General features: G+C 38.6%; 1 long non-coding RNA gene across 1 annotated transcript in view; it reads right to left on the bottom strand.

Moving 5' to 3' along the window:
- Nucleotides 1-14982, bottom strand: part of LOC129146712 (uncharacterized) — a 77836-nt gene extending 62854 nt beyond the window's left edge. Inside the window, exons 1-2 of the long non-coding RNA XR_008553769.1 lie at nucleotides 14823-14982; nucleotides 13655-13734 (exon numbers count right to left, since the gene is read on the bottom strand). This is a non-coding gene — a long non-coding RNA (uncharacterized LOC129146712). The remainder of the gene's footprint in view (nucleotides 1-13654; nucleotides 13735-14822) is intronic.
- Nucleotides 14983-15191: the final 209 nt, after the last annotated feature.

Consider the following 15191-nt stretch of genomic DNA (forward strand, 5'->3'; position numbering starts at 1 on the left):
TACAATTTTATTTGTCAATTGCAAAAAAGCATTTACTTACCGAACTCCTTTGTCCATGACACTGAAAACATACAAGAAAATTTTAAAATTCTGAAACTCATCCTTAGAGAAATTTCTATTTAAGAAAGTTAAGACAATCAATAAATTATTATAATCCCAGATTGAATGTAATACACAAAACAAAAATGCAATAATAAAGTATTCTAATGATTCGGAGGGGACAAAGATAATTTTGCTGGGGTTAGCAGGGAAAATTTATTAAAAGAATGACATTTAAATGTATTTTGAAAGAAAGATAAACTTTGGGAATTTAAATCATGTAGGAGGGAAAAGCACTCCAGAAAAGGCAAGAACATGAGTAAGACTGAGAACAAGTGAGAAGTGTGTTAAATATGAGGATAACAAGCAATTTTGTCTGGCTGGAATACAGATTTCAAGATAGAGATAGAGACACGTAAAGTTGGAAGATGATGGAAGGCCCTAAATGCCAGGACTGGGATTTTGAGTGAAGACTCTTTAAGATTTTGAGCAACAGTGTGGTGCAATCACAAGTTTTAGGGGTGGCTGATTGAGCAGCCATGGGCCAGACAGATTTGTATAGGGAAAAAGGAAAAAAAACTGACCTTGGTTAAGAGGTCATAAAGGGACAAAATAAGGCAATTTTCAGGAAATAGAAAGGGGAGGAGATGTGAGAACTATAAAGAAGAATGGACAGGAATTGGCATCAACTAGAACAAGAAAGAAGGTAACTAGACCTTATGTTTTTGAGCCTTTGTGCTTAGAAACACTGACATCTCTTTGAGAGAAGATGGGAGAGTTACTGAGGCATGTTTCCATCAGAAAGACATTGGCATGGATAAGGGGAACCAGTGGTAACCACTGCCATGCCCACGGTTATGACTTTATGCGGAGAGAATGTTATAAGGCTACTGAAAATAGAAACAGCAATTTTACACATAAGTATGCACCACACACATGCGCTCAGAGCCATGGTCTGGTAGAAGGAGATATTGACATGACAGTCACAACTTGCTCTCAGGAAGAAACAGTGCAGTTTTCCTGCTGGGGGGCTAGTCAAAAAGTGTCAAGGGGATCACAGAGGAAGGATTGAGTAATACTGGCAACCCTCCACGAACTGCTGGGGATCTTTATTGATCCAACCCTTTGCAAAGTATTTTGGCAAAAAGTCCGTTAAAAATTTCATGAAAAAGAGTTCATGTTATTTCACATCTCAGAACATAGTTTAAGAAAATCATCCAAATGTGAGGAATCTTCTTAAAGATATTCATCAATGCATGATTAAGTGAGTCAAGTAAATATTCTGCATCTTCTTGGGCTCATGGCTACTTAGATATAAACATCTAATTGTACACTTAGAATTTATACAATTTAATGTGTTTTATCTCAAAAAAATAAAAAACAAATATACACAAATAAATTTTTTTCTTAAAAATAGAAGAATCAACTACCTAATTAATCCAAATGACCCACTATAGGGAAATACTAAATTTGGAGGATCAATTTGCTATCTTATGATATTATTAAAGTAGAGATTCAATTATGAGTGTTTCTGATAATTTAGAAAGTATGTTACCAAAATAAATACAAAATGCTATAGAATATAATCACAAAAATATTAAAATATAAAAACAATAAAATATGCATAAGGAGAATAATAAATGTCTAAATATTAACAATGTCATGACAGGATTCTGAATGACTCTTATTTTTATGTTTGTTCTACATGTTATATAATGAGGTTTACTGCAATAGTAAAAACATTTTATTATTTTAAATAGTGAATAAATTGCTGCTTCTAATCAGTCCACATCACCTCTCCACTCAGTTCTTCAGCAAATTAGCAGGCCTGAGTCAGAGACTGCCATCCCTAATCAAGAATAAGACTTAATCAAAAGAATCTAACTTAAAGTCTGTGCATGAGTCCAATCTAATACCCCCACCAAATAGGAAATGCATTAGCAAATTCATAACTACACCAGAAACAATGTCTACCAGCAGACCTGAAAAACGGAAGTTTTCTAGAAGTAACAGAGTGATCCAAACTGGCAACATAGTCCAAAAGAATTGAAGCATGCTGCTCAGTAGATGAATAAGACACCCCCAAATCATGCCCTTTCCCAGCAGAACTCCAGAGTAAGGCCATGGTCAGGGCTGTGGTGGCAGGTAGGAGAGAGCAGCAGTGTTTTAGCCACAGATGAACACTGCACAGATGAGTAACTCCCCATTCCCCAACTATTCTATTTGTCCCCAGATTAGAATTATAAGTGCCCCCTCCTAAGAACTCAAACATGCAAGATTTCCAGGGTGGTTAATGAGCAAAAGAATTTTCTGTCTGCCAGGAGCTCATTCCCTTCACACCTTCCTAGCCACAATTGGGTGCTCTTCTTCTGTAGACTCACCAGAGGTGATTAGAAGTGGCATCCACTGCCAGACAAACAGGTATTCTCATTTGAGCTGAAAAAAATGCATTCCAAATGCAAAGAAGTGTTCAATTTAGAATCTGAACCACAAATTAGAGCAATGAAGAATCTCTAAGTATTGAAGGAATTTATCACCACACAGGAGACAATTTTAACTCAAATACCTCTTATCAGGGGAAAAAAAAAGTTTATTAAGAAAATTGTAAAATATAAGATGACAATGTTTAGGCATAAATATGAAAGAGAAAAGGACAAAACTAATATATTACCAAACAACCTGAGCGTCCATTTAGTACACCAAAGAGATTCTACTAATAAAATTTTAGAAGATTGAGTTAAGTGGATGTAAGATCAACATATGAGAATAAATAGTAGCTTTGTTTTTTTTTTAAGATTTATTTATTTATGCATATAAGAACTGGGGTACAGGCCAGAGGTGTGAAGGGTGAGAGGATTCACCAGAGACAGAGTGGGGAGCAGACAGGCAGACTGATTGAAATACACTGCTGAGGGGAATAGCGGGCTAATCAGGAGAGGTCTCCTGCACCATGTGGGTCACCTCCCTGGCTGGGGATCGATCTCATGCTGCAGTGACTGCGGATAGCTTCATAGTACTGTGCTTAACCCCTTGCACCACCAGGGAGGCCCCTAACAATACCTTTGATATACCTGAAATAATTATATTTTAAAATTTCATCATAATAACAAAGAAATGATGATATATTCATAATTAAATCTAACAAGAGATGTGCAACTCATTTATGAAGAATGCTATAAATTTTGCTGGAAAATGTAAAAGAAGCTCTAAATGAACAGAAGGGCAAACTATGCTTCTGGCTGGGGAAAATCAATATTAGAAGATATGAAATCTCTTCAAATTTACATATAAATTTGATATACTTCTCAACCAAATTTTAAAAGGACATTTAAGTTAAGTGAAATGACCATTCTGAAAAAAGGAGAATGAGGAGGAGGCACTTGCCCAGTCATTCCATATAAACATGAAGAGCAATGTGGCATTGGTCCAAGAATAAAAAAATCAATACGAAAAAATAAAACAGGTGATATTTCAAATCAGGGGAGAAAAGATCAACAACTCAACGACTGACGGAATAACAGGTGAACCATTTACAGAGAGATTTAAAACTAAGCTCAATAAAACATTAAGAGCATTAAAAATGAGATAAGTATTAGAAAAACTACAGGAGAACTTTGTCTTAATCTTAGAGTGGGGAATAATCTCATAAGCAAAGATTGAAAACCCATAAAGTTAAAAGATTTGACTATGAAAGGGACTCTAGAAAGCAATAAGAACTGAAAAAAATTACTGAAAAATAGAGAAAAGGAATTCATAGATGAAATGTCTCTCATGAATATTTTTTTAAATATGCTAAAATACCATGGTCATTTAGAATATGCATTTTTAAATAATTAGTTAAAATATTAAACTTATCTAATGGGCAAAAATACAAAGCAGGATAATATCTATTTTGTTTGTGTAGGGAAGCAGATTCTCATTAGAGAGATATGGGAACTGTCTTTTTGAAGTATAGTTTTTCAGTACTTATCAGAATTTTCTTATACCTGTAAAGTTCACCTCTGGGATTATATGCAATGGAAACACTCATGCTATCCACATAGAAGTCTGCATTGCAGTGCTGTGGGGTCGATGTTTGGCCAAAGACAGTAGATGTTTAAATAAACAATAGCACAGCATAGTGGATAATGCTGTGAAAATCATTTTGCGCAGTAGAAAAATAGGTACTGGCATTAAAAGAGCAGCAAGATATATTCATAAATACAAAAAAATTCCTATGTGTAAGCACACACAGGGGAAAGTCAAGTAGACACATTAAGTATTAAACACTAGGTACTCACGAGACAGAGAGGGGGCTGAAGGTTGGTCGGAAGGAAAGACAGACATTCACAATTACAATTTATACTTTTTATTATTTGATTTGTTTAAAATTAGTATATGTGGAGACCAACATAATACATTGCAAATAAGTTTTTGTAGGGATAAAAAATTTTTGCTTAACCAAGATCAAAAAATAATATGACCACAGGGGCCTCCCTGGTGGCGCAGGGGTTAAAGACAGAGCTTTCAAGCTATCTCCAGCCACTGCAGCACGAGTTCAATCCCTGGCTGGCCAGGGAGAAACCCATATGGCGCAGCAGGCCTATCCTATCTCGCCTGCTGCTCCCCTCAGCAGTGTATTTCAGTAGATCTGCCTGTTCTGCTCCCCACTCTGTCTCGTGTGAATCCTCTGACTGCCCCCAACTCTAGTTTACATCCCAGTTTTTGAATGCATAAATAAATCTTAAAAAAAATAATATGACTATATACTGTGTATATATTGCATACTTGATGCTAGTATGAACATGGTTCACTGGAGTTTTCCTCACGTAGGAGAGCTTATTCAGCTAAGGTCAAGTACAAGTCTTACTGCTTAGATCAGCTGTTTCTCCCTTCACACTGAGGCTCTTTTCCCTACTAGTCCAAGGAGTCACATCCCAGCACCAATCCCTCCAATGCCCTGCCCGGTGTCTCTCTCACCAGCTGGGTCTGGTCCTGCAGAATGATGTCAGTTTCTAGCTCTCCCATCTAGGGACTGCTCTGAATATTGCATGAAGACCTTCTAAGTAGCAGAACTGGAATACCAGAGAACATGTATAATTTACATTTGTATAATTATTACGAACAAAGAAGGGAAATCTTCAATAGAATAAACATCAGAAAAATTACCACAGGAAACAGAAAAAAAAAAGAGAGAGATAAATAACTCTCCACACTCTCAAAGAGATTAAAGAGAGAAAAGAACTATTTGAAAAGGAGAGTGTTGTGAGGCAGGATATCAGGATATGAAATTAAAGAGGAAATGATGAAGGTGGTGAACATGGAGCAGCAGAACTTACAAGATCAAATTCAACAACTAAAGCACTGTAGAAATGACAATGAGATCAAAACAAGAAAACAACAGACACTATTTTTTATAAAGGAATTGGCAACATAGAAGGCCAGCCTATAAAATTCCAAAAACATAAATAACAAAGGACAAAAGAACAAAGGTAATTAGAAAGATAGACAAGGACGAGAGATCAATCAAATAGAGCTAACATAAGCTTGGCCAATGAAGGGATTCAAACAAATGGATCTGAAAATAATATTGGCAAATTAAATATAACATGTTTCTGAAACAGTTGTCCCTCAGTAGCCACTTCCAGGACCCTGGAAGACCTTAAAACCTGCAAGTGTTCAAGTCCCCGACATAAAAAACCATGTATTTGTATGTAACCTACACACATCCTCCCATAGTTTAAATCATTTTTAGATAAATTCAAATACCCAATGCAGCACAATATTATATGAATGGCTATCACAGTGTATTGTTTAAGGAATAAAGACAAGAAAAGTCTGTATATATTCAGTGCAGAAGAAACCATCCTAGGCCAACCTACATAGTACATACTTTCCATGTTTAGTTGTTTGAATCTGTGGATGTAGAACTTACAGAGAGAGGGGGGCACCATAAAGAGACACCAGAATTTGAGCCTCCAAAAAGGCCTGTTATATCCCAGGAAAAAGCAATTCATTCCAATAATCATTCTAATAATTCTAATATAATTCTATAAATAACCTGGTGAGGTTATTTATATTAAGAATAGAAACAGAATTTTTGCAGATGAGTGTTCAGTAAGAAAAAGCAAGTCAGCTATGAAGGGAAAATCAGAGAGGCCTTACATTTCTTCACGACCACATTTAGTATCAAAAAATTTATGAGCTAAAATGCTTATAGATAGCCCTTCTTTAGAATAAGACTACTTGATGACAAATTCTCATCCAATAGTTGCTTTAATCTAAAAAAAAGAAAGAGGAAGAATTCATGGCATAAAACTTTGTGTGTTGCAGTAACTGATTAAAATATAGAAGTAAGGCAGGGCAATTACGCAAATTTATAAACAATGAAATGTATTAGTGAAATTATAGCTATGAAAATAAATTATGGCTAAGAAAAAGTGGACCATGGTGGAAAATGTAATCAAAATTTACACAAATGTGCTAATTTCCTATTTTTCTTATCAGGGTGTTAAAATAGACTATATAATTCCTAATATCATGAGTTTCCTTTTGATTTCATTTCCCTTGTCTCTGAAGAGTGTCTTTAGCAACTCTTTAGCTGTAATATATGGTAGGTTTAACATTAGGAAAAAATGTGAGTCATTGTATATTAATAAACTAAAATGAATAACCATATGATCATCTCAATAGAGGCAGGAAAGACATTTTACATGCTTTGACACCCATTTTGTGGTGAAAACCTTTACAGCAAACTAGGAATAAAACAGATCCTCAATTCAGTAAAAAGGCATCTATAAAAAAACTTAGAAAACTACTAAATATTACTGAGGTGAACTAAAGAAGCCTTGATAAATAGAGAGATACACTGTGTTCGTGGGTCACAAAATATGCAAACTTGTTAAATTAAGAACTCAAGTCTCCTCAAATTGATTTCTGGATTTGACATAATTCCTAAATGCCAACAGTGTCATTTTCAGAAACTGCAGGCATATTATAAAATTCATTTAGAAATGCAAATCACTTAAAATAGTCAAAAGAAAGGAAGAAGGAATGTTGGTAGGCTTTTGAAAAAGAAAAACAAAGTTAGGAATCTTAAACTCCTGGTTGGTGTAAAGTTACACTTAGACTTACTATAAAGCTACAATGATCAGTCTGGTAATGACATGTGAATCAATGGAACAGAATAGTGAGTCCAGAAATAGACTTAACATATATAGACCATTGATTACCAACAAAGGTGCTAATATACTTTATTGTGGGAAGATTACTCTTCCAGAGAAAGAAAGTTAGAGCTGGAAAGTTGAAAATGTACCTACAAAAACAAAAGAGAGAATTGCAAACCACATCTTCATCCTAGATCCAAGATTGAACTCAAAAAGAATCACAGAAACCTAAATATAAAAAAAGAAACCTAATATAGGTTATAATTTTAAAATGTCAGAGGAAACAGAAGAAAATTTCTGTTACCTTTATATTGATACTAGATTTCTATAAAAACATATACCATTAAAGCAAAATAATAAATTGACATGCAAAAAGTCAAAAACTTGCTACTCCAAAGATACTGTTAAAAAAAGAAAAAGGTGAGACAAGGACTAGCACAAAATATTTGCAGATAGCCGTAAAACTAAACCCTAGATCCCATCCCCTTAACCCCAATAAAAGTAAGACACCAGGCCTGTGTTCTCTCTCACTGTTTTTCTGTCTCTCCTAACCCACAAACTCACTATGACCCAACTGGACTGTGAAATGTGCAGGTCTTATACATAATAAACCTCTATTTTTTTCTGAAAGTTTCCTGATGATTTTTGATAAAGGGCATCTTGTAATCATAACAAGAACCCTAATGGCTGGTCCAGTTATAACATCAATAGTCTAAGACCAACAGGTGGACAAAGCCATGCATAACAAAATATTTTTGCACAGTGCTAGTGAAAGAACAATCGAAAGTAACCAGTCTGAATTTGACACTAATTCTCAAAATTTGTATGCATATATTTTGGTCTCAAAAGGGAAATTCTTGGGCAAGGCCTGGCAGAAACAGGAGCTTCATGGATTCCTCCCTGTTTCTGGTGCATCTTTACCTGTTTTCTGTCTTATTTTTATTTTCTTTCGTGGAGCATTGTTATAATAAAATGAAATCATATGCCTATACCCTTCGACCAGAAATTTCAGTTCTAGGTATTACTTATTCTCAATATATGTCCCTGCTCACAAATTACACAAATGTTATTTGTACAAAGTAGCATATTGATATAGTTGAAGACTGGAAACAACTTTTATGTCTGTCAATGGGTAACGGCTTAAATAAATTAGAGCACATCTTAAGGGAATACTTAGCAATCATTAAGATGAATGCAGTAGATTTATCATACTAAAATGGAATAATGCCCATAATATACAGTTAAGTGCAAATGACAAATTGCAAAATAGGACATGGAATATGATCTATTTTTGTCAAAATTAAAAAGATACATCTCATGATATGTGATATGACATCAGATGCATAAAGCACACATACAGATGACAGGCACATATGTACAAGGCATGATATATGTGCAGACAGGTTTCTGAAAATCTCCTAAGGGTCTTAGGGAAAAGGGACAGGAGGCTCACTACATGGTTGGGAGGGGAAGCAAATATGACATAGAAAGGCATTTAATTTCAAAATTTTCCTGTTTTAATTATTTATACAGAAAATCTGTATCTCTTGTTTAATTTAAAAAACCTTTTTAACAGTCAAAGCAAAAACAACACTTAGTAGCTCCAATACCTCGTTTTATTGATAAATGGTCTTTATCTATTGATTATTGGTGGTTTGCCAGGTACAAAATTTTTGTGCCTGCTTTTTACTTGCTGTGTATTATGAAAATTAACAAAACAATATCTCATGAAAAAGATACAGATACAATAGGTCATCAATAAGGTCCCGCCACAAATGGAGAATCACCCAGTAGACCTGTGTCCCTGCCGTGCATTATTCTTGGTCCTCATTTTAGTTCTTGTTCCATTGTCTTGAAGATATTGGCATTAGCATATAATTGAAAATGTGTTTATCTTATATCTGCAATTCCCCTTGATTCAGTAGTTGATTCAGTAGTTGATTCAGTATTGATTCAGTAGTTGATTCAACAACCATGAGCTGAGTTGGTGTGGCTGCCTACTTCACGTTGCCACAATTTTTACCAGTTCTGGAGAAGGGACCACAATGTTAGTATACGATGCAGTCCACAATGACAATGCACGTGCCTAAGATACTAGGGACCTTGAGTCCCTGCACACTCAGGGTCCACCTGCAATAGCAATACTTTGAAGAATAACAAGAAATGACCAACTCGCAAAGTAATGAATTCTGTTGTGGACCTGGCATTCAGGCAGCCGGTTCAAGCTAGCATTTCGATATGCAAACCTACTGCTTTAAGATATAAGGCCAGTTCTCAGGGGAGCAGGAGCAGGACTGCAGGCACAATCCAATCTTAAACTTCTCTTTAGAGTCATGAAAGTTTAAGCCATGAGGTAAATATTTATCTGCCCTGGGTTTTTTTTAATAAAAAAAATTCTAAAAAGCCATACTAGAGCAGTATCTCATATTATTCCTCAACCTGAAAGAATAAAATAAGCTTTGGCATTCCAAAAAATCACCCATTTTCTCATTCTCCTTAAGTATATGGAAGAAACCCTGATACAGACTGTCAGTTACTTTATCAAGAAGCAGGGATGGTCTCTGTAAAGATTTTATCATATGGCAAAAAACTGTAAAACTGGGCCTCCCTAGTGGTGCAACTTATGAAGCTGTCCACAGCCTCTGCAGCATGAGTTCAATCCCCAGCCAGGGAGCTACCCACATGGCCCAGCAGATGTCTCCTGTCTTACCCGCTGCTCCCCTCAGCAGTGTATTTCAGTCAGTGTGCCTGTTCTGTTCCCCACTCTGTCTCTGGTGAATCCTCTTACCACTCCACCTCTGGCCTGTACCCCAGTTTTTGTATGCATAAATAAATCTTTTTTAAAAAATGTAAAACTCCATCATCAACACCAAAACAGACCCAAAACTTTATGTATCAAGCAATATGAATTAAGTTTCTTTACATCCTGGAAACTGTCCTTTCTCCTTAGCAGGCCAAATTACCACATGCCCGAGACAAGTGCCAAGAGACTTAACATTTTGTTACAGATAACCAACTGTGAAGGGAAGCGTCATTTTCCCCACCCCCACTTATCTACAGCCACCTTGTATCATGTCCCAGTATGCCATGAGCCAGACTTTCTGACTCAGGGGCAGCTGGGAAGGAGTGAGGTGGCTATACCATTAGAGGAGGGACATATGTGAAGAGGGAATTGGAGGAGAGACATATAAGGAACAGATAACAGAGACAACTGGAAGAGACGCGTGGATGAGAGGTACTTGGGGAGGCTGCTCTTGGTCTTGGCAGAGACAGTGACAGCCATAATCTTGACCACATGGTGGATTATGTGGTACATCTCGAAATTTGAGTCTCTGCTTCTGTCCCAATTCTTATGGTAACCCACTGGAAGGTACCTTAGACTTGCGGCAAGCTTTCAGGCCTCAGTGGCCCTCCTTCAGGCTGAGCCTGTTTGACTGGGTATTTGTGCACAAGGAGATGGGTAATTTGGGGAGTTTTGTTGGGAAACTATAATTTGAAGTCCTTTCTCCTCTCTCTTTATGCACACCAGTATTATTTTAAATGTTTCACAGTGAAAGTCTGCTACTTCTGCCCTGTGTGTGTAGATGCCCTTTCAGAACATGCGCTCCTTAACAATTTGGGGTACCTGGGTGCCTCTCAGACATGTCCTAAGAATTTTGGTTCTTAGGGCCAAATGTTCCTGATTGGTTTTGGTCACTAACTAATAGCCATTCCTTACTCAAACCATGCTAAGCGTTTTCCAAGATGAGCTCAAAATCCTCTAACTCTTATAACGTTTATCTCTATCAATGAGTTAATTTGATAATGGCGTCTGCATTTGGGATACCTGAAATCACTGCACCCTGGAAATTGAGTACAAGTGGCCCTGACCCTATGGGAGTTATGGATCCTGACCCCTACAGAGTAGAAAATACACAAATAACTTAAACTTGCAGGTCCTGCATCTCTAGATTCAATCCACTGACATCAGCAGTTGGTTGAATTCATGAATAGTGAACACAAGACCCATGGGCAGAAAAAAATAATCTACATGTAAGTGGACCCACATGGTCAATCCCATCTTGTTCAAGGGCAAACTGTTCGGGGAACTAAGCTGGAACTGGGAAAGTCATAGAAAAAGACTGAACTCCACAAATGGAAATCAGCGATGGAACCAATGCAGAAACACGTTTCTAATGAATAATCCCAGTTAAATCTCATATCTCTGGCTCTCTCTATGGAACTCAAAGTGCTTTACAAGCAATTATCAAATGAATCACCCAAACATCCTTGCACATCAGCAGGGAGAAGATACTATAATAGTCACTTAATGGATTGGAAAAACTGCATTGCAGAAAGGTTAAGTGGTTTACCAAATATTACAAAAGGATTCAGAATTAGAACAGTCCTCAGTGACCCTGATCTGGTCACCAGTCCTGCTGAAAAAGCACCTTTGTCTGTCTTCACTTTCCCCATGTAATAGAGATTAGCAAGAATGAATTCTTCTCCCTATTCACTGCTGCCTCTTGGTTCCCTGTTGTACCTCCTTATTTTTACTCCATAATGGAAATGGTGCTAGTAACATTTGCTTAGCATCACATCTCACTAAATGCTTTTGCATTCATCATCACTTCTAATTAAGCACACTCTATCTCTGCATTTTTCCAGTCCCTAATTCACATTGACTTGAAATTATCAAAGACACCCTATACAAGTGCAGTAGGAAGAGCGTATCCTCATCCAGCCACTATTTTCATTATAATACCCAAGATATCCATGTCATCTTTTGCCCTGTCATTATGCAGTCATGGGGCACCCTTGTGTGTGATCCAATGCTAAGCACCAAAGATAGGAAGATGATTAAGACAGAAACCACAAGTGAAGAAGTTTATAAATTACAAATAGCTATCGCGGGTGCCTCAGGTGAGGTATGAATCAAATGTTCATGGAACATCAGTGAGGGGGAGAAGAGTTCTGCTTCAGAGAGAAAGTAGAAACACTCCTGTGCTGAATTGTCTTTATTTGTCCCTTTCTTCACCTACTCCACCTACTCCCCTAACCTCTCTCTACTTGGGACCCCTGGAGCTAATCCTACTGGAGCACACCACCCTGTCGCTTGCCTCCAGCTTGTGGTTAGGCTTCACAATAGTCAGTCAAGGCAGGGGAAGAAAGGACAATGCAGAGAGAGGCTAGAATGTTCCCAGACCCACCCCTACCCAGTTACATTTGGGGGGCTCTATTTCTCTAGCAAAGGCCACAATCTTCTAAAGTCACAAGTTATGCTTAGTCACTATTCCCTTACTTGCTTCCTCAGGGCTGGTAGACTGTCATCTTTACAGCCCAGGAGAGTGTCACCATCTTTTGTATTACTTTTACCATTTGTTAAGATTTTTAAGCAAGAGGGCCTCCCCAGTGGCGCAGCAGGTTGAGCACAGCGCTGTGAAGCTGTCCACAGCCTCTGCAGCGTGGGTTTGATTCCCAGCCAGCTAGTGTGATTCCCAACATGGCGCAGCAGACCTCTCCTGTCTCGCCCAATGCTCCCTTCAGCAGTGTATCTTAGTAGGTCTGCCTGTTCTGCTCCCTACTCTGTCTCTGGTGAATCCTCTTACCCCCCACGTCTCTGACCTGTACCTCAGTTCTTGTATAAAAACAAATGAATCTTTGGGCCTCCTCGGTGGCGCAGCCGTTGAGCGCTGGGTTGCGAAGCTGCCCGCAGCCTCTGTAGCGCCGGTTCGATCCCCGGCTGCTCTCCGGCCACTGGAGGAGGGTCCCGCATGGCGCACAGACCTCTCCTGCCGCCCGCTGCTCCCCTCAGCAGTGTACTTCGGTCCTTCTGCCTGCTCTGCTCCCCGCTCTGGCTCTGGTGAATTCTCTCAACCCCCTGCGCTTCTGACTGTACCCAGTGCTTGTATAAATAAATAAATAAATCTGAAAAAAAAAAAAAAAGCAATGGAATGTTTAAGAAGCCTTTAAAAAAAAATGAATCTTTAAAAAAACATTTTTAAGCAAGAAAGAGAGAATTAGTGAATTCAGTAATTAAACAAGGAAGGTCCTGGAAACTCCCTGATTAGGAAGCTGCAAAAATTTGATCTCAGGCTATGGAGCTGACCCACATGGTGCAGCAGAACTCTCCTGTCTCCTATTCCAGCAGCACAGATACAACACTGGGTCTTCGTTACTGTCTACCCTCTTTCTCAAGGTCAACTTCTCTCTGGAGTTCTTGGTGCTCTTTCTTGTCTGTAGCCCTAGATCATTGCAAAGGCTTCCTTAACTTTGAATTTTAAAAAGATAGATTAATGTCTCTTCTGGAAGGCACTAAGGCTTCTTATGCAAATTACCCCCACTAGTACTATTTAATTCTACACACCAAGAGAAAGGGAAGACTTGAAAAGAGACACAGTCCTTTAACAGAAGCTCAGATGGAAACAAGTGTTTTGTAGCTTCTGTTCTCTCTCAAAATACTGCTAAAATGAGGCTCTTTAAACACTTACCTGCAAAAAAAAAGTGAGATGAGGAGATGCAATAACAGCAATCAAGCCTGGATGCCAAAAAGTAGACTGCAGAGCTGTAACTGAGAGAAAAAATAAGTTGTAGACACAGGTCAGGAATCAGGGTATCTGCCTTCTTAACAGAAGCACTGGATTGCAGCAGACAATAAAACAATAGCTTCAAAACTGAGCAAATAACTTCCACCTGGGAATATTGTTTCAAGTCACACTCTGCATAGAATATGGGGGTAAAATAAAGATTTTTCCAACAAGCAGAATTTCAAAATGAAAAAAAAAAAAAAAAACACCTCCAACACAGCAGTACTGAGACACTCTCCCAAATGAAACGAGTTACTGAACAAAACAGAAACCTCACATCCATTCAGGACCACCTACATATTTCAGGACCCATTGCAAAGTGAAAATGTGGAGCCTTTTGTGCAAAATTCATAAAGAATACCTGTTACAGGGCAACCCCAACGTGAAATGGGTTGACCAGACTGTGGGTCCTCACTCAAGTGCTTTAAAGGAACTTATAATGAGACTTAACTGCAGGCTCACACAAAAAGGTTAATAAAGGGTTTATTTACAAAAAGGAGAAATGAAAAGAGGAGTAACCCAGGGAGAAAGATAAGTATATACTGGTGAATGTGTTCTACCAGTTCTGCTGAGTTGGGACCCCAACAGCTACGCTGAAGCTGGTAAAAAACCAAGCACCTCCAAGGCCCACAAGTGTCTGGTTATACACCAAACCTGGCTGCTTAACTCCACCCTCAGTTCCCAGCAATCCTCCCTCTGGTGGTGATGACATTATGGGATTTGCAGTCCTTGGTGCCTGGGATCTCTTTGACCTGGGGTGGGGGTCGGGTCCATAAAGCCTGAGTTTGTGGCGTTCGTTCAGGACATCTCCTCCCAACATTTCAAGATCATGACATCAGAGCAGGAAATGAACTACTGAGTACTTCTCAGTGCCATTGTGATACAGGGCAGCAAGGGCACTAAAATTGGCCAAGGACACTGCCCATATAATTTACGGGTCACTGTCTGAGTTCTTCACCCATGCACAAAACTGCAAAACTGCTCAGATTCAGAGAACAACAATAATGGGATTTATTTAACAAACAAGGGAAAACAGAGAGTCACAAAGGCCACAAATGGCCATTTATCTCACCTAAAGCAGTGTCCGGTGCTTTACAGTCCTATCTGAACAAAGGCCACGCTCCCATGATGGCGTCTTCCAGCAGACAATAGGCCGGTATCCAGTTCACAAAGATAGCAGAAGACACAACAGGAGATGCTCCCCCGGAGCTGCCGAGACACCCCGACACATAACCTAACAAGTGACATTAGAAACAGCAGCTGCGGCAGCCAACAACCCAACACACGCAGCTCAAGAGGCGCCCAGCCGCAGGGGCCTTTCCTTTCCAGGCTGTAACAGCAGCAAAGCTGGGAACAGTTTCAGTCCCTGGGTTCCCTGCAAAGCCTCGGAACTATTATTCTCTGGGGTTGGCTGCTGGAAGACTCTCCACGTCCTTCAGAG

The sequence above is a fragment of the Talpa occidentalis genome, unplaced genomic scaffold (genome assembly GCF_014898055.3).
Source record: "Talpa occidentalis isolate TD23 unplaced genomic scaffold, MPIMG_talOcc4v2.1 talOcc4.4, whole genome shotgun sequence".
Taxonomy (NCBI): domain Eukaryota; kingdom Metazoa; phylum Chordata; class Mammalia; order Eulipotyphla; family Talpidae; genus Talpa; species Talpa occidentalis.